Below are 26203 nucleotides of genomic sequence, written 5' to 3'. Positions count from 1 at the left end.
TACAGAATAAATAGCAGTAATCTGCCAGCAGTAATTTCTGACTCCGTGCCTTGAGGTTTAGATTATTGATACTTAGAATAGGCCCGTATTATCAGATCAGTGGGACTCCACGCCCCATAAAGATCAGCACAAGTGCTGATAGAATGAGTTTGTGCAAGCACTCTTACCGACCACCAAAAGCAGCTATAGTGGTAATGTGAGCATCAGAACTTCTCCAAGGAGTAATGGAAGAAGGTGGTCTAGTGTGAAAAAAGCTGTTTTCTTTTACATCATGCTGTAACCCCAATGCCGGTGTCCCTGCATGGTCCCCCTCCCTACTCCTGACAGGGACGCTGACACACTCACCGCCCTGGCCGCTCTACGGTGGTGTGTTCTTCCTTTGCCATGGCTTCTTGCTTCCCTGGGCCTGTGCACATCAAGTAGGTCTCCCGGCGACAGCCTTAGCATCTTAAAGGGGCAGCGCACTCTGAAAATGCCCCCAGCCAATGCAGTAGAGGCATCAGTTATTTAAGCCACTCTCCCCTGTAGGGAGGTGCCTGAGCAATGCTTCCCCTTTGGTTAGTTAGTCTTGGTGCAACTAGTCTCTTACCAGGTCCCTATTCTAGCTAACCGTGTTGTGTAAACCAGAACCTGCTGTTGTTACCCATGTTCCCTGAGCCAGCAACCTCTTCGGTGGTACATGAACCTGTAATCACTCAGGTGGTACCTAAACCAGGAACTAGGTCCGTTCATGTCCCAGAATCCGGTGACCCAGAATCTGCGCCCATGAGCCTTTGCTCCTCACTAATTCAGGTCTTTCATTTGAATCACTGAACAGGAATCAGACATGCCTCTGTGTAAAAAATAGAGCCCAAAGTTTTTTCAATGTTCTGTAAAGAAGTGGAATTAGAGCCCGAAGCTTCGTACATTTGACTCTGCCTTATTTTGCTCAATGGCTCCATTAGGTACACATATGAATCCCATTTTTTGGTGATTTAGACTGAAGCCCAGAGCAGTGACATGAACACACTACAAAACACAGTGTGAACAGTTCTTAAGGTTAGAACACAATTATTTACAAGTCTTAGGGTGGTTTCACACTTGCGTTTTTGTCTGCAGCTTTTTTTTTTCAAAAAAACGCATGCGTTTTTTTTCCTATATTTAACATTGAAAATTTTTTACTGCATGCGTTCATTTTCAGAAATGCAACTTGTAGTATTTTTGAGAGGCGCTTTTTTGACAAAAAAAAAAAACGCATGCGTTTTCATGCGTTTTTTTTTGGGTCAAAAAATACATTGGAGTCAATGGGGACGCATGCGTTTTTTTGTGCATGCGTTTTTAAATTAAAAAAACAGAAAACACACTGATATGCCACCCCCCAACATAAAGGTGATAAAGGGATCCTAACCTTAACCCTACCCCTAACCCTACCCCTAACCCTAACCCTAAGGGATCCTAACCCTAACCCTATCCCTAATGGATCCTAACCATAACCCTACCCCTAACCCTACCCCTAACCCTACCCCTAACCCTAACCCTAAGGGATCCTAACCCTACCCCTAACCCTAACCCTTTAGGGTTAGGGTTAGGGGTAGGGTTAGGATCCTTTAGGGTTTGAGGTAGGGTTAGGGTTAGGGGTAGGGTTAGGATCCCTTTAGGGTTAGGGTTAGCGGTAGGGTTAGGGTTAGGATCCCTTTAGGGTTAGGGTTAGGGTTATGATCCCTACCCCTAACCCTACCCCTACCCCTAACTATTTCTGTTTATAGTGGGTTTTTTACTTTATTATGATGATTGGCAGCTGTCACACATTTCTCAGCATGCGTTTAAAAAACGCAAACGCATGAAAAAACGCATGTAAACGCGTCAAAACGCCGCGTTTTTTTTTCACATGCAAAAACGCATGCGTCAAAAAAACGCAACGTTTGCGCGCGTTTACATGCGTTTTTTCACCATGCGTTTTTTTGCGTTTTCTACCACAAAAACGCACCCAAAAAAAACGCAAATGTGAAACCAGCCTTAGGCTACTTTCACACTAGCGTTAACTGCAATCCGTCACAATGCGTCGTTTTGCAGAAAAAACGCATCCTGCAAAAGTGTTTGCAGGATGCGTTTTTTCTCCATTGACTAACATTACGCGACGCATTGCGACGGATTGCCACACGTCGCAACCGTCGCGCGACGGTTGCGCCGTTTTTCGGCCGACCGTCGGCCGCAAAAAACGTTCCATGTAACATTTTTTGCAGCCGACGGACCGTCTTTTCCGACCGCGCATGCGCGGCCGGAACTCCTCCCCCACCTCCCCGCACCTCACAATGGGGCAGCGGATGCGCTGAAAAGCAGCATCCGCTGCACCCGTTGTGCGGCGGAGGCAACGCTAGCGTCGGTAACCTCGGCCCGACGCACTGCGACGGGCCGGGCCCGACGCTAGTGTGAAAGAAGCCTTATTTATACAAGTGACATTACTCATCTTCTACTTTTCTACACATCGTGTCATGTGTACACTACAGTAGACATCTCTTGTCTTGGGATAAAGCAGGTGACTATTTTGTGCCTGTGGTACAGTGGGGCAAAAAAGTATTTAGTCAGTCAGCAATAGTGCAAGTTCCACCACTTAAAAAGATGAGAGGCGTCTGTAATTTACATCATAGGTAGACCTCAACTATGGGAGACAATCTGAGAAAAAAAAATCCAGAAAATCACATTGTCTTTTTTTTAACATTTTATTTGCATATTATGGTGGAAAATAAGTATTTGGTCAGAAACAAAATTTCATCTCAATACTTTGTAATATATCCTTTGTTGGCAATGACAGAGGTCAAACGTTTTCTGTAAGTCTTCACAAGGTTGCCACACACTGTTGTTGGTATGTTGGCCCATTCCTCCATGCAGATCTCCTCTAGAGCAGTGATGTTTTTGGCTTTTCGCTTGGCAACACAGACTTTCAACTCCCTCCAAAGGTTTTCTATAGGGTTGAGATCTGGAGACTGGCTAGGCCACTCCAGGACCTTGAAATGCTTCTTACGAAGCCACTCCTTCATTGCCCTGGCGGTGTGCTTTGGATCATTGTCATGTTGAAAGACCCAGCCACGTTTCATCTTCAATGCCCTTGCTGATGGAAGGAGGTTTGCACTCAAAATTTCACGATACATGGCCCCATTCATTCTTTCATGTACCCGGATCAGTCGTCCTGGCCCCTTTGCAGAGAAACAGCCCCAAAGCATGATGTTTCCACCACCATGCTTTACAGTAGGTATGGTGTTTGATGGATGCAACTCAGTATTCTTTTTCCTCCAAACACGACAAGTTGTGTTTCTACCAAACAATTCCAGTTTGGTTTCATCAGACCATAGGACATTCTCCCAAAACTCCTCTGGATCATCCAAATGCTCTCTAGCAAACTTCAGACGGGCCCGGACATGTACTGGCTTAAGTAGTGGGACACGTCTGGCACTGCAGGATCTGAGTCCATGGTGGCGTAGTGTGTTACTTATGGTAGGCCTTGTTACATTGGTCCCAGCTCTCTGCAGTTCATTCACTAGGTCCCCCCGCGTGGTTCTGGGATTTTTGCTCACTGTTCTTGTGATCATTCTGACCCCACGGGGTGGGATTTTGTGTGGAGCCCCAGATCGAGGGAGATTATCAGTGGTCTTGTATGTCTTCCATTTTCTAATTATTGCTCCCACTGTTGATTTCTTCACTCCAAGCTGGTTGGCTATTGCAGATTCAGTCTTCCCAGCCTGGTGCAGGGCTACAATTTTGTTTCTGGTGTCCTTTGACAGCTCTTTGGTCTTCACCATAGTGGAGTTTGGAGTCAGACTGTTTGAGGGTGTGCACAGGTGTCTTTTTATACTGATAACAAGTTTAAACAGGTGCCATTACTACAGGTAATGAGTGGAGGAAAGAGGAGACTCTTAAAGAAGAAGTTACAGGTCTGTGAGAGCCAGAAATCTTGATTGTTTGTTTCTGACCAAATACTTATTTTCCACCATAATATGCAAATAAAATGATAAAAAAACAGACAATGTGATTTTCTGGATTTTTTTTTCTCAGTTTGTCTCCCATAGTTGAGGTCTACCTATGATGTAAATTACAGACGCCTCTCATCTTTTTAAGTGGTGGAACTTGCACTATTGCTGACTGACTAAATACTTTTTTGCCCCACTGTATGTAAATATCAACAGACATGTCCATATTGAGACTGTGTGCCTGAGTTATTTGCATTCAATTGGCTACAGTTCTCATCTTCCCTCCTCCTTTTCACGTAATACTCCTTTCAGTCCAAGCTGGTATTACACTTTGTACTCATTGTTTTAGTGTATCACATATACTTTAAACAGGTTTGCCTACATTCAAAATGTGAAAAATATTCTGGAAAGCTGGGAGATCTTACAACAGGGCCAAAACAAAGTATTTTGGTGCCCTAGGCAGATGAAGCCAATAGAGCCCCACCCTCCACCCCAAAGCAAAGGAATGGCTCAGAGACTAAGGTAACAGGACCCCTAATGCACCTCCCCCTCAAATGGGTTAGGTAGCAAACTCTGATGACCATTTCCACTGGAATTGTTATCTTTTTCACTAAAAAAATCATCACAAGTAAAAAAAAAAATGGTTTAATATAGGGATATGACTTTACAGGGAGTGTAATCTCAAAGTTAGATACAGAATCAATCCTTTTTTGCTGAACATTAATGCAATACAGGGGAAAACAGTAGCAGACATACCGCATGTGCAGCCGATGCGCCTGCATCAGGGCCTGGAGGTGGAGGGGAGCCCTGGAGGGGGACTAATAATGAGGGCAATCTGGACCGTTTCTCTGGCCCTGAGGCTCCAGGGGGGCTGGCAATCTCATGTGCAGCGGGCAGGGAGCGATCCCTGCAGCTCCGCTGCCTATAGGTGACAATGGCAGCAGAGCTGCAAGGATCTGTCCTGCTTCCTGCCCGCACTTCCTGTCACAGTCGCGTGGCTGTGTGTAACGAATGGAAATGGAGGCACAGATGTAGAAGTTCACATTTGTATTTATTAAGGTTAGATGTGGAACCACTAGACCACAGTCCGGGGGGCTCCGAAGGGGGCGTTACTGCGTGAGCCCCAGACACCCATAGTAAGTCCCCTCGAACAGGGACAGAATGGAATGCCTGGAGGACACGGGTGCTACCTTCAGTTAGACCCTGTACTTGTGGCGGCTGTCCCAGCGGAACAGACGGGCCAGCAAGGTTAGCGGGTATTGCAGAGTTGACTGGAGGATACCGGGTGTAGAAGCTGGTGCCGGTGGTACTGGCGTGGTCCGGAAGTGAGACTGGCGGACTGGCAGGACTAGACGGGTCCAGAGTAGATACTGTGGATGCAGTCCAGATTGGCTGGGTAACTGGTAGCAGGGGATCTGTGGAAACAGACAGAATAAGCAGAGTTCCTTGCAGATACTTCAGAAACAGAAGCGCAGAATAACAGGAACCAGAAGTAGCAACAGTAGACACTTGTTGCTCCGGCGCCCTCCATATGGTGGAAGGGATAGAAATAATAGACAAACACACGCCATTGGTTAGAGGCAACATTTGGAAAATGCACACTGTCTCTTTAAGAGACCGGGAGCGAGCGAGTGTGCGACCTAAGAACCCTGCTCGCTGCACGCCAGGAAGCAGGAGAGGAAGAAGGGGTGGGGGCTGCATCCAGACAGCGTGAAGCCGGCACAGAGCGAGAGTCCTGACGGAGAACCCCTGGAGGTACAGTAAACAGACTGGGTGTAACACTGTGCCAGAGAGCGGAAGCTGCAGGCAATTGTGATACTTCTGCGAGAAACGTGCCAAGAGGTGAGTGGTGCTCTGTGTGTGTGCGTGCGCTTAGAGTTGAGTGGTGCTGTGTATGTGTCTGTGTGTGCACGTGCATGTAGAAGTGAGTGGTGCTGTGAGTGAGTGTGTGTGTTCACGCGCATGTAGAAGTGAGTGGTGCTGTGTGTGTGTGTGTGTGTGTGCGCTGCGGGTGCCGGGGAGTGTGCAGAGAGGTGAGTGATGCTCTAACTGTGTGTGTGTGCGGAAGTGAGCGGTGGTGTATTTGTGTGTGTAGGTGAAGAAGAGAGCAATGATGGGGGTGGTGGAAAGGGCAATGATGGGGTGGCGGGGGAGAAGGCAATGATGGTGGTGGAAAGGCAATGATGGGATGGTGGGGAGAAGGCAATGATGGAGGTGGTGGAAAGGGCAATGATGGGGGTTGTGGGGGAGAAGGCAATGAGGGAGGTGGTGGAAAGGGCAATGATTGGGGTGTTGGAGAGGGAAACGATGGAGGTGGTGGGAGAGAACAATAATTGGGGTGGTGGAAAAGGCAATGATGGGGGTGGTGGGGGAGAAGGCAATGATGGGGTGGTGGGGCAGAAGGCAATGATAGAGGTGGAAAGGACAATGATGGGGTGGTGGAGGAGAAGGCAATGATGGAGGTGGTGGAAAGGACAATGATGGTGTAGTGGGGGAGAGGATGATGATGAGAGTGGTGGGGAGAACAATGATTGGGGTGTTGGAGAGGGCAGTGATGGAGGTGGTGGTGGAGAGGGCAATGATGGAGGTGGTGGGGGAGACGGCAATGATGGAGGTGGTGGAAAGGTCAATGATGGGGGTGGTGGGGGAGAAGGTAATGATGGATGAGATGGGGAGGGCAACGATGGTGGTGGTGGAAAGGGAAATGATGGGGGTGGGGGAGAGGACAATGATGGCAGTGGCGGGGGAGAACAATGGGGTGTTGGGGAGTGCAATGATGGAGGTGGTGGGGGAGAACAATGATTGGGGTGGTGGAGCGGAAAATGATGGATGTGGGGGATTGGGATGGGAGTAAGGGCGACTGTTATGATCCGGTGACCTTGGAGCCGCATTGAACTTTCTCTGGAGTTGGTGTAAACTGTACTGACCGCAAATCCTGAACTTAACACCGCAACTAGAAGTAGCCGTGGGGTGTGCCTAACAAATCCTTGACATCTCGACACAGCCGGAGGACTAAATACCCCTATAGATGGAAATAGGAATTCTACCTTGCCTCAGAGCAGAACCCCAAAGGATAGGCAGTCCCCCACAAATATTGACTGTGAGTAGTAGAGGAAAAGACACACGCAGGCATGAAACAGGATTTAGAAAAAGAGGCCACTCTAGCTAAAATAGGAAAGGATAGGACAGAATACTAAGCGGTCAGTATTAAAATCCTTCCAAAAATATCCACAGCAGAAAATACAAAAATTCCACCATCTAACTAAAGATGTGGAGCGTATATCTGCAACTCCAGAGAATCCAACAAGACTGAGAAAACACTGACACAGTCTAAGCTGGACAAGAGAAAACAAATGAATAGCACAGAATTATTAAGCACACAGCATGTGTGCCACAGAAACAAAAACAAGACACTTATCTTTGCTGAATTGGCAGCTAAGCAGGAGAAGCCAGAAAGTGATCCAACACTTCAGAAGAAACATTGACAACTGGAAAGGACTAATGAATCCTGCACACCTAAATATCCCAGTCAGAACTGCAATCAGCAGAAACACCTGACCAGGACTGCAACTCAGGGACAACTGCATTACCACCTACAACCACTGGAGGGAACCCAAAAGCAGAATTCACAACAGGCGACTTATAAGGGACTTATGAACATGAGGAGAGGGAGGACATAAGATATGAATGTGAAATTAATTGGGTAGTGGAGGAGGGTGCTAAGCCACTGATAGCGTCCTCCCCATCTCACAATTCTTTGTGATGCTAACTGGGACTTAAAATTTATTGGGGAGAGGAGGTGATAAGGTGCATAGGACATTTTATAATGAACTGAAAGGTGGGAGAAGACTGTCAGGGTCTTGTAATAATTTGGTAGGTGGCAGAGGATGCTCAGTACCTGATAATGTCTTCTCACCCCCAAATTCATTATGATGCTATAAAGGACAGGGACTAAGACTATATGCACACATTCAAGATTTGGAGGAGAAAATTCTGCTGCATATCCTAATGTGTTGACAGGAAGTATGCTGGGTAAAATCCTTTTTTTTCCACATTTTCGCCAAGCTTTAGTTACGGTCAGTGATGTGAATACGGAGTGGTTGGTGTTTCCAGCACACTATGTGCCAAGAAGTTGTGTACAGAGTTTAATGGCCGGTTATCTGTGAGCACCCGCAGTGTGGGTGGGAGGGTGCTCACCGTTCCCCCTTTCCCTGCAGGACCTGTAGGTGTTTGAGGACCTGCAGTGATGTCACAATCATGTAACACCCCAGGTAAGTGGTTGTTACAGTAATATTGCCTTCCCTTTGGAGAGGGTAATATCATGCCTAGAGGCAAGGAGGATTCCCTTTACCAGGTAACGCACCTACATGCAACACATTCTGAATCCAGGCCAGAAGGGGGAGCTCTGAACCCAGATTCAGGGGAGCTTCCCCAACTTTATGCATTCTGGTCTGGAGGATGAGTTAGACAGTTGGTCCAGGGAGACCATAAGAGAAGGAATTCTGGAGCACACAGTGGAGGAGTGGGGAGAGAGAAAGCAGAGAGTGGAGCCGTGCAGCCAGGACTGAGCTCCAGCTCCAGGAACAGAAGATAACCTGAGGGGCTGAATGTCCGTGAGCATCAGAGTAAAGAAGCACAGGAGCAGGAAAGGGCTTAGAGGGGAACGGTGACTGGGCACCCTCTGAGCCGAAACAAAGGAACCAGGCACCGGGAGCCCGAGGCTGTGTTGTACTCCAGGTCACACGGCAGAAGTGGAAGGTAAAAGACTTTATATAATTAGCCCGCACCCACACCTGAAGGTGCAGCAGTACATGAAGAGCCCGGGTCATGATAGAGACCCTATAAAAAGGCTCACACTGCCCACCATACAGGTAACTGTTCCAGGACAGGAGAGAGAGGACTTTGTACGGAAGCCACAGGCAGCAAGGACCTCGCATACGAGTGTGAGTAGGAAGGCTTATGGACCTCACCTGGGAGAGGTATCACCTTTACCTCCTGGCCGACTGGACCATATCACCTGTTCCTGGTACTCTGGACTGTGGCCTGCTTACCATTAGTAAACCAGGTAAAGACGTTACAACCCTGTGTCCTCCATTTATTTGCCGGCATACACCATCCTTGCCCAGAACACTGGGAGCCCTGGGGACCCTGCTTCACCTGTGGGAAGCGTCACCATCTTTCCTGCAGTAACATCACCCCAGAGGACCCTTTTAAGCAGCGTCAGTCCCCTCTGACCGAGAACCACAGGTGGCGTCACGAACACAAACTTTATTACAAATTCCCTTAAAAGACCTTTCCCCCCTTAAAATTGGGCGCCAAGGGCCATGGACCAGGTCGCAGCCACTGTGACATCCCCTTTAAGTACCGGAACCGGTACCGAGTACCCCACCGTCCTGGCAGGCGACTCAATCACGTGACCAGCCCACGTGATATACCTGGACGTGTGGTTCAGTCTGGGGTGTGTAGTGAGAGAGCAGGAACTCCCACACAGCTCCTGTGATGTGGCGGAGAACTGTGCTAATGTGTTTTTACTACAGGTTAGTGAGGTTATTATTTAGCCAATGTCAAGCAAAACTCCTGTCATGCACAGTGTAGGACAAAGTGCAACACAAAGGGATAAGGGTGGCCCAACACTAGGGAAAGGGGAGTGAAGACCCCTAGGCAGATCTAATGTCACTCTGTCTGCCTTAGAGACTCTAAACAGGTTCCGCACATATCGCTGAGCTGGATACCTACTCTGTTGTGAATTCTGTGGTCAAGCTCCCTCCTGTGGTCATGAGTGGTACTGCGGCTGGTTCTGTCCATGAGCTTCCTTTGGTGGATGTGAGTGGGGCTGCGGCTTCTGAGTTTCCTTCCTCAGGTGACGAGGTTAAGTCGTTAGGTGCTGCTCTATTTAACTCCACCTAGTTCTTTGTTACTTGCCTCCAGTCAATGTTCCAGTATTGGTCTTGCTCTCTCCTGGATCGTTCTTGTGGCCTGTCTGCCCTGCATAAGCTAAGTTCTCCTTGTGTTACTTTTGTTTGCTATTTTTTCTGTCCAGCTTGCTATATTGGTTTGTCTTGCTTGCTGGAAGCTCTGGGACGCAGAGGAAGCACCTCCGTACCGTTAGTCGGTGCGGAGGGTCGTTTTGTGCCCTCTGCGTGGTTGTTTGTAGGTTTTTGTGCTGACCGCAAAGCTATCTTTCCTATCCTCGGTCTATTCAGTAAGTCGGGCCTCACTTTGCTAAAATCTATTTCATCTCTGTGTTTGTATTTTCATCTTTACTCACAGTCATTATATGTGGGGGGCTGCCTTTTCCTTTGGGGAATTTCTCTGAGGCAAGGTAGGCTTATTTTTCTATCTTCAGGGCTAGCTAGTTTCTCAGGCTGTGCCCGAGGCGCCTAGGTCTGGTCAGGAGCGCTCCACGGCTACCTCTAGTGTGGTGTGATAGGATTAGGGATTGCGGTCAGCAGAGTTCCCACGTCTCAGAGCTCGTCCTATTCTCGTATTCACCAGGTCCATTGTGGTTCTGAATCACCAGTTCATAACACTACTCCCTGTCAGACTCTAGGGAAGGAAGGGTTTAAGTCTAGTGATGAGCGAATATACTCGTTACTCGAGATTTCTCGAGCACGCTCGAGTGACCTCCGAGTATTTTTTAGGGTTCGGAGATTTACCGTATATACTCAAGTATAAGCCGACCTGAGTATAAGCCGACCTCCCTAATTTTGCCACAAAAAAACTGGGAAAACTTAATGACTCGAGTATAAGCCTAGGGTGGAAAATGCAGCAGCTTACCGGTATATTTCAAAAGTAAAGTAGATACCAATAAAAGTAAAATTAATTGAGACATCAGTAGGTTAAGTGTTTTTGAATATCCATATTGAATCAGGAGCCCCATATAATGCTCCATAAAGTTTGATGGGCCCCATTAGATGCTCCATATTAAAATATGCCCCATATAATCCTGCATAAAGGGTAATAAGGGCCCCATAAGATGCTCCATAGAGATATTTGCCCTATATAGTGCTGCACAAGCGTTATGGCCCCATAAGATGCTCCGTACAGTCACTTGCCCCATATAGTGCTGCACAAGTGTTATGGCCCCATAAGATGCTCCGTACAGCCACTTGCCCCTTATAGTGCTGCACACAGCTTGGCTGAGTAGATTACACAAGAAGGAAAACACACAGCAAGTCAGCAGGATCTAGGAGCAACATGGCAGATGTGACAACCTACATAGTGAGCTGCAGCATGTGCTACATGTTCACAAATCGACCAGCAGAAGAATCCAATTTCACCTGTCAGAAGTGTAGACTAGTGGCCCTTTTAGAAGAAAAGGTGCGGGGTCTGGAAGAAAGAATAGCAACTTTGAAACTCATCAAAGAGAATGAAGACTTTCTAGACAGAACAGAAGCATCTCTACTGGTCACAGAAGGTGAAAAAAGTGTCAGAGAACCTCCAAAAGCAGATGAGTGGAAGCATGTGACCAAAAGAAGCAAGAAGACCATGGAGAAATCACCAACCACACAACTGAAGAACCGATATCAAATCTTTGTAGAGGATGAAGATGGCACACCTAAGGATGAAGCAATACCAGCAAGCAAAAAAGAAAAGGGCACACAGCAACAAGTGACAGCAAAAAGTACAGCCAAGAAGCAACGAAGAGTGGTGGTGGTGGGAGACTCACTACTGAGAGGCACAGAAGCAGCCATCTGCAGACCGGACATAACTGCAAGAGAAGTATGCTGCCTTCCAGGTGCGATGATCAAGGATGTGACCGATAGGATACCAAAGCTCTTCAGCTCCAAGGACGTCCACCCATTTCTTCTGATACATGTTGGCACCAATGACACGGCAAGGAAGGACCTACCGACAATCTGCAAAGACTTTGAAGAGTTGGGGAAGAAAGTAAAGGAACTGGATGCACAGGTAGTTTTTTCTTCTGTCCTTCCAGTAGACGGGCATGGCACCAGGAGATGGAACAGGATCCTTGATGCAAACAACTGGCTAAGACGATGGTGCAGACAACAAGGATTCGGATTCCTGGACCACGGTGTGAATTACTTGTACGATGGACTCCTCGCCAGAGACGGACAACACCTCAACAAACCTGGGAAACACACATTCGCCAGAAGACTCGCTACACTCATCAGGAGGGCGTTAAACTAGAAGAAGAGGGGATGGGAAGAAAAACATTAGACTTGAACAAAGAAGATCCAGGAAAACATACTCAGAAGGGAGGTAAGAACATTTCTAAAACAATCCACAGCGAGGAGATTGGAACAAAACAAAATCCTCTAAACTGCATGCTCGCAAACGCCAGAAGCCTGACAAACAAGATGGAAGAACTAGAAGCAGAAATATCTACAGGTAACTTTGACATAGTGGGAATAACCGAGACATGGTTAGATGAAAGCTATGACTCGGCAGTTAACTTACAGGGTTACAGTCTGTTTAGAAAGGATCGTAAAAATCGGAGAGGAGGAGGGGTTTGTCTCTATGTAAAGTCTTGTCTAAAGTCCACTTTAAGGGAGGATATTAGCGAAGGAAATGAGGATGTCGAGTCCATATGGGTCGAAATTCATGGAGGGAAAAATGGTAACAAAATTCTCATTGGGGTCTGTTACAAACCCCCAAATATAACAGAAACCATGGAAAGTCTACTTCTAAAGCAGATAGATGAAGCTGCAACCCATAATGAGGTCCTGGTTATGGGGGACTTTAACTACCCGGATATTACCTGGGAAACAGAAACCTGTGAAACCCATAAAGGCAACAGGTTTCTGCTAATAACCAAGAAAAATTATCTTTCACAATTGGTGCAGAATCCAACCAGAGGAGCAGCACTTTTAGACCTAATACTATCTAATAGACCTGACAGAATAACAAATCTGCAGGTGGTCGGGCATCTAGGAAATAGCGACCACAATATTGTACAGTTTCACCTGTCTTTCACTAGGGGGACTTGTCAGGGAGTCACAAAAACACTGAACTTTAGGAAGGCAAAGTTTGACCAGCTTAGAGATGCCCTTAATCTGGTAGACTGGGACAATATCCTCAGAAATAAGAATACAGATAATAAATGGGAAATGTTTAAGAACATCCTAAATAGGCAGTGTAAGCGGTTTATACCTTGTGAGAATAAAAGGACTAGAAATAGGAAAAACCCAATGTGGCTAAACAAAGAAGTAAGACAGGCAATTAACAGTAAAAAGAAAGCATTTGCACTACTAAAGCAGGATGGCACCATTGAAGCTCTAAAAAACTATAGGGAGAAAAATACTTTATCTAAAAAACTAATTAAAGCTGCCAAAAAGGAAACAGAGAAGCACATTGCTAAGGAGAGTAAAACTAATCCCAAACTGTTCTTCAACTATATCAATAGTAAAAGAATAAAAACTCAAAATGTAGGCCCCTTAAAAAATAGTGAGGAAAGAATGGTTGTAGATGACGAGGAAAAAGCTAACATGTTAAACACCTTCTCCACGGTATTCACGGTGGAAAATGAAATGCTAGGTGAAATCCCAAGAAACAATGAAAACCCTATATTAAGGGTCACCAATCTAACCCAAGAAGAGGTGCGAAACCGGCTAAATAAGATTAAAATAGATAAATCTCCGGGTCCGGATGGCATACACCCACGAATACTAAGAGAACTAAGTAATGTAATAGATAAACCATTATTTCTTATTTTTAGGGACTCTATAGCAACAGGGTCTGTTCCGCAGGATTGGCGCATAGCAAATGTGGTGCCAATATTCAAAAAGGGCTCTAAAAGTGAACCTGGAAATTATAGGCCAGTAAGTCTAACCTCTATTGTTGGTAAAATATTTGAAGGGTTTCTAAGGGATGTTATTCTGGATTATCTCAATGAGAATAACTGTTTAACTCCATATCAGCATGGGTTTATGAGAAATCGCTCCTGTCAAACCAATCTAATCAGTTTTTATGAAGAGGTAAGCTATAGGCTGGACCACGGTGAGTCATTGGACGTGGTATATCTCGATTTTTCCAAAGCGTTTGATACCGTGCCGCACAAGAGGTTGGTACACAAAATGAGAATGCTTGGTCTGGGGGAAAATGTGTGTTAATGGGTTAGTAACTGGCTTAGTGATAGAAAGCAGAGGGTGGTTATAAATGGTATAGTCTCTAACTGGGTCGCTGTGACCAGTGGGGTACCGCAGGGGTCAGTATTGGGACCTGTTCTCTTCAACATATTCATTAATGATCTGGTGGAAGGTTTACACAGTAAAATATCGATATTTGCAGATGATACAAAACTATGTAAAGCAGTTAATACAAGAGAAGATAGTATTCTGCTACAGATGGATCTGGATAAATTGGAAACTTGGGCTGAAAGGTGGCAGATGAGGTTTAACAATGATAAATGTAAGGTTATACACATGGGAAGAAGGAATCAATATCACCATTACACACTGAATGGGAAACCACTGGGTAAATCTGACAGGGAGAAGGACTTGGGGATCCTAGTTAATGATAAACTTACCTGGAGCAGCCAGTGCCAGGCAGCAGCTGCCAAGGCAAACAGGATCATGGGGTGCATTAAAAGAGGTCTGGATACACATGATGAGAGCATTATACTGCCTCTGTACAAATCCCTAGTTAGACCGCACATGGAGTACTGTGTCAAGTTTTGGGCACCGGTGCTCAGGAAGGATATAATGGAACTAGAGAGAGTACAAAGGAGGGCAACAAAATTAATAAAGGGGATGGGAGAACTACAATACCCAGATAGATTAGTGGAATTAGGATTATTTAGTCTAGAAAAAAGACGACTGAGGGGCGATCTAATAACAATGTATAAGTATATAAGGGGACAATACAAATATCTCACTGAGGATCTGTTTATACCAAGGAAGGTGACGGGCACAAGGGGGCATTCTTTGCGTCTGGAGGAGAGAAGGTTTTTCCACCAACATAGAAGAGGATTCTTTACTGTTAGGGCAGTGAGAATCTGGAATTGCTTGCCTGAGGAGGTGGTGATGGCGAACTCAGTCGAGGGGTTCAAGAGAGGCCTGGATGTCTTCCTGGAGCAGAACAATATTGTATCATACAATTAGGTTCTGTAGAAGGACGTAGATCTGGGGATTTATTAGGATGGAATATAGGCTGAACTGGATGGACAAATGTCTTTTTTCGGCCTTACTAACTATGTTACTATGTTACTATGTTACTATGTTACAAGTGTTATGGCCCCATAAGATGCTCCATATAGTCACTTGCCCCATATAGTGCTGCACAAGTGTTATGGCCCCATAAGATGCTCCATACAGACACTTGCCTCATATAGTGCTGCACATGGCCCCATAAGATGCTCCATATAGTCACTTGCCCCATATAGTGCTGCACAAGTGTTATGGCCCCATAAGATGCTCCATACAGTGACTTGCCCCTTATAGTGCTGCACAAGTGTTATGGCCCCATAAGATGCTCCGTATAGTCACTTGCCCCATATGCTTTTGCTGCGATAAAAAAAAATAAAAAAAAATCACATACTCACCTCTCTTCGCTCAGGACCCCCGGCACTTTCAATATTTACCTGCTCCTCGTGCGGCTCCGTCTTTGGCACTGACGTTCAGCAGAGGGAGCGCACTGACTACGTCACTGCGCTCTCTGACCTGAGCGTCACAGCCAGAGGACGCTGAAGACGGAGCCGCACTGGAACGAGGAGAGGTAAAAATCGCGCAGCGCTGCACTCTCCCTCCCCGTATACTCACCTACTGCTAGCGCTGTGTCCCTGCTTCTTCCAGCGCTGCATCTTCTTCCTGTATTGAGCAGTCACAGTTACCGCTCATTATAGTAACGAATATGCGGCTACACCTCTGTGGGAGGTGGAGCCGCATATTCATTACTGTAATGAGCGGTCCAATGTGACCGCTCAGTACAGGAAGAATCTGCAGCGCTGGAAGAAGCAGGGACGCGCCGGGAGTAGGTATGTATAATTACACAGCTCCCGCCCCCCCTCACCTGCCGACCCCCAAGTATATACTCGAGTATAAGCCGAGAGGGGGACTTTCAGCCCCCAAAAATGGGCTGAAAATCTCGGCTTATACTCGAGTATATACGGTAGTTTTCCTCACCTCAGCTGAATGATTTACATCTGTTAGCCAGCTTGATTACGTGGGGATTCCCTAGCAACCAAGCAACCCCCACATGTACTTATGCTGGCTAACAGATGTAAATCATTCAGCTGAGGTGAGGAAAACTAAATCTCTGAACACTAAAAAATACTCGGAGGTCACCCGAGCGTGCTCGAGAAATCTCAAGTAACGAGTATATTCGCTCATCACTAGTCAAGTCTGGTTGAAAAAAAATCCAGGTTACCATCAACCATTATTGGAGAAGGCAGTAGGGGTGAAGGCTCAAGGGGTTCCACATATCGCTTGAGCAAAGATAGTGAAAAACATAGCTCTTAAGAGCCTGAGGTAGCTCAAGAAGAAGCGCTGCTGGACAATGATGGTGGTTATCTTATAGGGACCAATAATTCTAGGTCCCAACTTCAAGGAAGGAACCCTCAAAAATTCCTGAAATTCCTGGTAGACAGTCACACAAAGTCATTCACATTCAGGTCCGGACCTGGCACGCGTTTACTGACAGTCATAAGTTTATACCTGTCTCCTCTCACCCTAGGGGTCTAGATGGATGGGTATGCAGTGCCTTAGAATGTGTGCAAAAACTGCAGGAAGCCACTTTTTCAACCACATCCCGATGCAACCCCAGGGACCAAAAACAATGAGAATGGAGGTCCGCTTTTGCCTTACCACCTGGGTGTCCAGCAAGTACAGAGTTATGAAATTCTTTAATTACTTTGTGGTGCAATTTAGACAGCACAAATAACCTCCCCGAAGGGCAGAAGGCAGAGGTGACCCCCTGAGCCCCCAACACCTTACCCTCCATGTCAGTCTACAGGCCAAGATGCCTACCCCTTCTGCAAAATTAGGGCAGGGTCCTCCAAGTCAGACAAAAATGCTGATAAGAACCCTGTAGGTACAGCAGAAGGGAAAACGCTTATGCAGTTACCATGACAGTAATCTCCCCAGCTTTACAATCTCTCTAGATTGCCAATCAATCAGTTGGATTATGCTTCAGCAACCAGGGCAAACCCAGATCCATTGGAGTGTGAAGACCCTTCAGGACATAGCAAGAGATTACTTCATAATGAAAAGACCCCACCTTCAGTCTTATGTTATGAAAAATTTGAGTCAGTGTTCTCGGTGCAAGTGGTGCTGAGTGCAAATAGGAATAGGTTTTGCCAAGTTAGAGCAGAGAAAACCATGAGTTCTATCAAACTCGGCATCCACCATACTGGCACCAGCTCCACTGTCTACAACAGGGGTCCCCAACTCCAGGCCTCGAGGGCCGCCAACAGTGCAGGTTTTCAGGATTTCTTTAGTATTGCATCGGTGGTAATATGATCATCTGCACAGGTGATGATTCCAACCCCTGTGCAATACTAAGGAAATCTTGAAAACTTGCACTGTTGGCGGCCCTCGAGGCCTGGAGTTGGGGGACCACTGGTCTACAAACACAGAATTTTTTTCAGACCTGCTCTCTAGCACCACCTCTGTTGTCAAGACAAAACAGGAATTGCAGGTTGAAGATGAACACACCCCTAATTATCAAGCTCAAGGCTCCCAAGGGTTAATCAAGTCTCTTTTTGCTTTGGAATTACAGGACATGCCCCAATAAAATGTCCCTTCCTCTCACAAAGAAAACATACACCCTTTTTCTTGCAAAAGTCGGGAAAAACATGCGACGTAAATGCACCTCCCAACTGCATGGGTTCCTCAGACTCCGCAAGTATAGGTTCACTGCTGAACCTTTCCTCCAACATTGGGATCCTGTACCGGAAAGAGGGCTCAGAAGCAGGTGGTCTTACCCATCTGTCCCTCAGGCATCTATCCCCCCGAATAGTCAAGGACATGGCAGCCTTCAAAGACACCGGAGTTTCATACACTGCTAATGCATCCTTTATTCTTTCAGTGAGGCCCTGAAGGAATTGGCTTCTGACAGCCGGGTCATTCCATTTGGTATCAGTTGACCACCTGTGGAATTCAGAGCTATACATCTCTACTGAACGATTCCCTTGCTGAATGCGACGCAGCCTCGATTCAGCTAAGGAAATATGGTTAGGATCATCATAGATAAGGGCTAGGGCCCTGAAAAACTTTTCCACAGACTGGAACCACATAGAATCCTGTGGTAGAGAAAAAGCCCAGGACTGAGGTTCCCCCTGACACAGTGAAATAACAATCCCTACTCATTGCTCCTCATCTCCAGAGGAGTAAGGACACAGTTTAAAGTACAATTTGCATGCCTGTTTAAACACAAAAAACTTGTCCCTACCCCCAGAAACCTCTTTGGGAGAGCAATTTTGGGTTCAAGCTGGACCTAACTACCTGCACCGTCCCCCACAATAGGAGCCTCCAGCAGCTGATGTTGCTGCTGAACCTCAGAACGAAGGTCAGTCACCTCCAGTGCCAACCTCTGCAGCTGCTCTGCTAGCATAGAAAATGGGATCCATGAATCCAGGAAAAGAAAAAAAAAACCCCACAGAAAAAAAAAAAAACATAAAAAAAGTCAGGTTTTTTCTTTTAAAAATGTGAATGGCGGATGATAATGTCAAGCACAGTGTAGGATAGACTAAGTGCAACACAAAGGGGTAAGGGGCCCAACAGTAGGGAAACGGGGAGTGGAGACCCTAGGCAGATCTAACATCACCCTGTTTGCCCTAACAGACCCTAAATAGGTCCCGCACCTATCGCCAAGAAGGATACCTAGTCTCTGTCAGACTCTAGCGGTAAGCCCTGCTTAGGGAAGGAAGGGGTAACGCTGGTTGAACCCTACTAACACTAAAGATAGCTAGGATATACAAAGCAAGGGGAAACTTAGCTTGAGTAGACTCAGAGAGAAACACCGTCCTTCAAATTTCAAACAGGATGCTAGCAGACTGCTACAGCTCCAAGCCTCAACAGAGAAGTGCAAATAAAAAATATAACCAGCAACTCCCAACAGCAAGTTGGGAGTTATAAACACCCAGATCCAGGTGTGACAATTAGAGTCGGGGGAGGTGGCCACTGGCTCCTAGCGTCAGAAGGACCAGGTAGAAGTCTACAAAGCAAACTGCTGAGACCTTCTGCAGACAGATGCAGTGCAACAGTCTGCAGCCTCTGACACATCCATGACAACTCCATTCTGACTGTGCAGTGTTTGCCACATGTAAGCTCACCCTACATGGGACACAACCCATTGATCTGACCCATTTTTGCAGGTGTCATATACAATATAATAAGACTCTTATTTTGCTGGCAGTGACATCTGTTGAATGACAGGAATACTGAATAAGACCCTGTTATTACTGTTCATTGCAGCACCTAACGCCGGGAAAGTTGTGAACATCTAGTCTTCACTTATGCCTGAGTAATCCCTATATCTGTCTGTCATTGAGGCAGCTGGTCCTTTGCCATCTACTACTACTGCCTGCAGATGGCTTTTTGAGCACGATCACTGACAATGCAGTGAGATATTTCTAAATTTGTCCTTGTGCCTCAGTACATTAGTATGACCGTATCTATAGCGTATCCACGGAAGCTACAAGGCTTATGTTAATCCAGTGGGGTTTACTGTACTCAGCTATACGTCAAGCTGTATGAACCTGTGACAAGGACAACTCCTTGTTTTTGAAACCTCCTGTTTATTTTCCATTTGCATCATTGAAATGCTTTTCGGAAATATTGTGTATCTGATAATAAGGGCACACAATGTTTTTGTGTTTTAAAGACTTTATCTCACTGACACCAAATTAGGCTACACACATTTGATCACAGTTGTTTGGGGGAGTTTGGACAAAATAATCCACAGCTGTCATCCAACTGATCTGGTGACGATCACAGAAAATCTGCGACAGCACCCTTTTGATTTCACCACAGGGAATTCCTAAAAAGACAGATTTTAGGCAAGCCTATCACATTGCAGTAATTGATTCCTGCCCTTTCATCGTTGTTCGTAAGAACTTCAACTGTCTGTTGAGCATTAACTCCTGCATTTCTCATGCCCTGGTGCACTTCATATCACAGACACTGGCTGGATGACTAGCGGATTAGTGGGTATTACCCATTTATTATAAAAAGAAAGGTATAAAACTCACATTTTACCTCTTGTTTACATAGGTTCTTGTTGACCAGAGATCCCCAGCATTTCTGACCTTGAGAGCCACATTGAGCTCTGAGAAAGGGTTGTGAGCCACATCAAGCTCCCGTCTCCCTCCTCACAGTAGGGGCAACCAAAGCCCCATTACAGGCAGGGTCGGCGTTAGGGCAAGGCAGACTAGGCAACGGCCTTGGGCCTCCTCTCCCTTGGGGGCTCTCAGCATCTACAGCAGAAGCTTCACTGATAATAGCATTATCAGTAAAGCTTCCAATGTAGAGGCTGGTTGAGGACCTGTAGTGACATCACGATAGGTCACCACAGGCCACATACTCTGAGAATGTCTGGACCTTTGTAGCAGTGAAAAAGGAGTGTGCAATGAAGCACAGGAGCACAGGCCACTGAACCTCTCCCATCAGAGTGATAGAAGTGCTCATTGGTCAGTGCTCCTGTCCTCCTGCACAGGGCCTCTGAGGGAAGAGAGAGCTAGAGATGGCAGCTACCAACCTGAGCTGTGAGGTAAGTAGTGCAGCACACTGTGTGAGCTGCTCCTGTCCTTCAGCTCCTCCTGCACAGAACCTCTGAGGGGAGCTAGAGATGGCAGCTACCAACCTGAGCTGGCAGATAAGTAAAAGCACCATCCCACTGTGTGTGCTGCTCCTGGCGGAAATGGCTCCTGTCCTGCTGTCAGCCTCCTCCTGCTCTTGTCCTCAGTCCCAGCAGAGGAGATGGCAGGGAGGTGTCTGCTGGGACAGTGCTGCTGTGAGCAGGAGGAGCTGCAGCTGATAGTGTGGAACATCTCATTGCCTCCAGCCTAAAACAGTGTGTGTATCGGAGGTGTGTGCAGTGTGTGTATGTGTGGTGTGTATAGTGCGTGGTATGTGTATTGTGTGCTGTCTGTGAGCTATGTGTATGTGTTTATGTGAATCACATGTATCAAATGAGCATTTTTTGTGCAGCATGTGTGTGCCATGTATGTGTGTGTATAAGTATGGGCTATGTGTGTAATAAGTATGTGCCATGTATGTGTGTGTAATAAGTGTGTGCCATGTATGTGTGTGTAATAAGAGTCTGCCATGTGTGTATGTGTGTGTAATAAGTGTGTGCCATGTATGTGTGTATATAAGTGTGTGCCATATACATGTATGTACGTGTGTGCCATGTATGTGTGTGTATAAATGCGTGCCCTGTATGTGTAAGTGCATGCTAATTTACGTGTGTGTATACGTGTGTGCCATGTATGTGTGTGTATAAGTGTGTGCCGTGTGTGTATAAGTGTACATGTCTGTGTTTAAAAGTGTGTGCCATGTATGTATGTATGTATATATGTGTGCCATGCATGTATGTATAAGTGCATGACATGTACATGTATCTGTGGATAAGTGTGTGCCATGTACGTGTGTGTATGGTGTGTGTGTTTGCCATGTACATGTGTGAGTATAAGAGTGTGTGTGTGTGTGTGTGTATAAGTGTGTGCCGTGTGTGTGTATAAGTGTGTGCCGTGTGTGTGTGTGTGTGTATATAAGTGTGTGCCATGTATGTGTGTTGTAATGTAGCGGTAGCACCGTATGCAGTGAAGAGGCAGTGACCCACAAAGTTCAAACACACAAAAAAAACAAAAAACACAAAATTGAGCTTAACTTAAGTTGGTACACATGCAGAGGTTAAACGCATGTTCACATTGGCCACAAAACATTAAGGGTACCGTCACACAGTGCAATTTTCATCGCTACAACGGTACGATCCGTGACGCTCCAGCATCGTAACAATATCGCTCCAGCGTCGTAGACTGCTGTCACACTTTGCAATCTACGACGCTGGAGCAATAATTTCATGACGTATGTGCGATGTAGAAGCCGTTGGTTACTATGCGCACATCGTATACGATATATGTTACACCATGCGATCATGCCGCCACAGCGGGACACTAGACGACGAAAGAAAGTTTCAAACGATCTGCTACGACGTACGATTCTCAGCGGGGTCCCTGATCGCAGGAGCGTGTCAGACACTGCGATATCGTAACTATATCGCTCGAACGTCACGAATCGTGCCGTCGTAGCGATCAAAATTGCACTGTGTGACGGTACCCTAACACCTACAAGAGAAAAAAGTAAACGAAAACCCTGATGTAACTAAGTAAAAAAGCAAAAGTGCATTTAAATAACAAAGAGTTTTTAGTAATACTGTTTTTTGATAAAAAAAATAGCACAAAAGCCATCCCACCTCGTCACGGTAACTCTGTGTTATTTAAATGCACTTTTGCTTTTTTACTTAGTTACATCAGGGTTTTCGTTTACTTTTTTCTCTTGTAGGTTTTAATGTTTTGTGGCCAATGTGAACATGCGTTTAACCTCTGCATGTGTACCAACTTAAGTTAAGCTCAATTTTGTGTTTTTTTTTGTTTGTTTGTTTTTTCTCTGTATTGTTGCATTCTGTGCAACCCGGGGTGTGGCCTCCCTGTTTCTGAGATAGAGACTACATAAGGCTTCCCCAGTCTAGTGTTTCACTGGTTGGGCCCAGTCCTTTCGTCTGCCCTTATTCACACTGAGGTCAACATTGACACATGGTAAGGTTTTAATATTAGACAGTGTAGGACTGTCCCGATCAGAGTTACCGTGACGAGGTGGGATGGCTTTTGTGCTATTTTTTTATCAAAAAACAGTATTACTAAAAACTCTGTGTTATTTAAATGCACTTTTGCTTTTTTACTTAGTTACATCAGGGTTTTCATTTACTTTTTTCTCTTGTAGGTTTTAAAGTTCAAACACAGAAGTCTCTTTAATGTGTTACTTCACACATAAAGGTGCATAGCATTTTATAGTACACGTCATCAAAGTTCAATACACACAGTTGCATCTCATCTCAGTGCTCATTTCATAGCACTACACATCATATGGCTTTTAGATGGCAGTCACTAAACATGCCGGACCTCTCCTTGTCCAGTATCCGTGGGGCGACCGCACGCCATATTACATTCTCCAAACACAGCTTCACATGTTGCAGACACTACACATGCCAGTCCTCCTCTGACTAGTTCCCGTGGGTGTCCTGCTGTATGATGGACTCTTTACTCACACAGCCGTACACAGCCCAGCACATCCTCCGGATAGCAGCCGGGCACCATATCCACCTGTTTGCATTCATTACACATGCCAGTCCTTTTTCGGGAACAGGACATCCTCCTCCGGTACACCTCCAGGCACAGGACTATCCACAACAGACTCTTCCGGGCACAGGACATCCACCTCCGGCACCTCCGACCATAGGACTGTCCACATTCAAGACGAGTTACTATGGACGACTTGCATCGCTGTATACGCTGTGGGTTCCAGGCTATTCAGCTGCCATAGCTGCTGGCTCCGCTGGCCTGTGCTGCTTCACACACACAGCCAGCGCTCTGCAGGCCTCTGCTCAACACACACCAGACTGACACTGACATTGCACCTGACACACCCATACACCTTACTGCAGGGTTTTTAACAAACAAACCTGTGGCCTTCAGCCACATGGAAAACCCAGACCGGAAATCCGTGACTGCCATGCACACCTATGGACTTCATCTGTCTCCATGCACAACCTAGGGAGAACACACAGTGACTCCTACCTGTGACACGAGTCACTGCCTCACAGTGTGTGTATAAGCGTGTGCCATATACATGTGTGGTGTGTGTATGCCATGTACCTGTGTGTATAAGTGTTTGCCATGTACATGTGTGAGTATAATTGTTTGCCATGTACATGTGTGAGTGTGTGTATAAGTGTTTGCCATGTACCTGTGTGAGTGTAAGGCTGCCGTCACATTAGCAGTATTTGGTCAGTATTTTACATCAGTATTTGTAAGCCAAAACCAGGAGTGGGTGATAAATGCAGAAGTGGTGCATATGTTTCTGTTCCTCTAATTGTTCCACTCCTGATCAGAGCTGTGGAGTTGGTAAAGTATTTAAGGAGTCAGAGTCTGTCCATTTGATACCAACTCAACCAAAATGGACACTGACTCCGACTCGACAGCCCGGCTGCTTATAACATGATACTGTATGGGGACAGATTGAGCTACTAGTGTTCTGCCCCCATTGTTCTTCATTAGCTGGTGTAAAGAGGCCGAGAAACAAAAGCCAAACTACTTCAATATTGTCGATCACACTCAATAAACGGCCTGAACTCAGTGCATTTAAATACAACCAAAATGTTTGAGTGTCGTGGTGCAATATGTGAGCATTGGGGGCCTCATTTTAAACTTTTGCACAGGACCCCACTTTGTCTAAAACCGACCCTGATTACAGGTAACATAGTAACATAGTAACATAGTTAGTAAGGCCGAAAAAAGACATTTGTCCATCCAGTTCAGCCTATATTCCATCATAATAAATCCCCAGATCTACGTCCTTCTACAGAACCTAATAATTGTATGATACAATATTGTTCTGCTCCAGGAAGACATCCAGGCCTCTCTTGAACCCCTCGACTGAGTTCGCCATCACCACCTCCTCAGGCAAGCAATTCCAGATTCTCACTGCCCTAACAGTAAAGAATCCTCTTCTATGTTGGTGGAAAAACCTTCTCTCCTCCAGACGCAAAGAATGCCCCCTTGTGCCCGTCACCTTCCTTGGTATAAACAGATCCTCAGCGAGATATTTGTATTGTCCCCTTATATACTTATACATGGTTATTAGATCGCCCCTCAGTCGTCTTTTTTTCTAGACTAAATAATCCTAATTTCGCTAATCTATCTGGGTATTGTAGTTCTCCCATCCCCTTTATTAATTTTGTTGCCCTCCTTTGTACTCTCTCTAGTTCCATTATATCCTTCCTGAGCACCGGTGCCCAAAACTGGACACAGTACTCCATGTGCGGTCTAACTAGGGATTTGTACAGAGGCAGTATAATGCTCTCATCATGTGTATCCAGACCTCTTTTAATGCACCCCATGATCCTGTTTGCCTTGGCAGCTGCTGCCTGGCACTGGCTGCTCCAGGTAAGTTCATCATTAACTAGGATCCCCAAGTCCTTCTCCCTGTCAGATTTACCCAGTGGTTTCCCATTCAGTGTGTAATGGTGATATTGATTCCTTCTTCCCATGTGTATAACCTTACATTTATCATTGTTAAACCTCATCTGCCACCTTTCAGCCCAAGTTTCCAACTTATCCAGATCCATCTGTAGCAGAATACTATCTTCTCTTGTATTAACTGCTTTACATAGTTTTGTATCATCTGCAAATATCGATATTTTACTGTGTAAACCTTCTACCAGATCATTAATGAATATGTTGAAGAGAACAGGTCCCAATACTGACCCCTGCGGTACCCCACTGGTCACAGCGACCCAGTTAGAGACTATACCATTTATAACCACCCTCTGCTTTCTATCACTAAGCCAGTTACTAACCCATTTACACACATTTTCCCCCAGACCAAGCATTTTCCAGAGAAATCACCCTAAAGCAGTATACCAAGATCCAGAAGTTGAAAAACTAAAGGTTGCACCATGATTTACCAAGAATGATTACTCTAGAACATTGAAACTGCATTACTGCAATAGAAAATGGGAAAAAGGAAAAACAGTGCTATATATGAAATGTTTATCTGAAAAAACTGCTATGACAAATACAGTAAAAAAAGAAGATCCTTAGCGCATAGATCGGTCAATATATGTGAGCCCAACTGCCAAGTGATTTTAAGTAGTTAGCTGGTCCATTCCTGCCCCATAAATTGAAGTTTTTTTTGCTCAGGAGAGATGACATATCAGGACAGGGACCCAACTTTCGAAGGACTCCTTGACATGGCAGTTGAGGTCACATACATTGGCCAATTTATGCGCTACTAAGTACCTTCTTTTTTACTGGATTTTTCATAGCAATTTTTGCAGATGAATATTTATACATTATATAGCGCTTTTTTTTCCTTTTTTTCATTTTCTATGGCGGAAATGCAGTTTCAATGTTCGAGAGTAATCATTCTTGGTAAATCATAGTGCAACCTTTAGCATTTGTCAATGTGTATGCTTTTTTTTGGTTGGCGCCTGTTCACACTAGCTTGGATGTGCTGGTTTTCTCTATTTGTATCAAAGCCTTTTTGGACACGTGCACTCCCACTCCCATCAGCCACATG

This window comes from Ranitomeya imitator, chromosome 3 (assembly GCF_032444005.1).
Source record: "Ranitomeya imitator isolate aRanImi1 chromosome 3, aRanImi1.pri, whole genome shotgun sequence".
NCBI classification, from domain to species: Eukaryota; Metazoa; Chordata; class Amphibia; order Anura; family Dendrobatidae; genus Ranitomeya; species Ranitomeya imitator.
The sequence above is the reverse complement of the archived record's forward strand: the minus strand, read 5'-3'. Positions refer to the sequence as shown.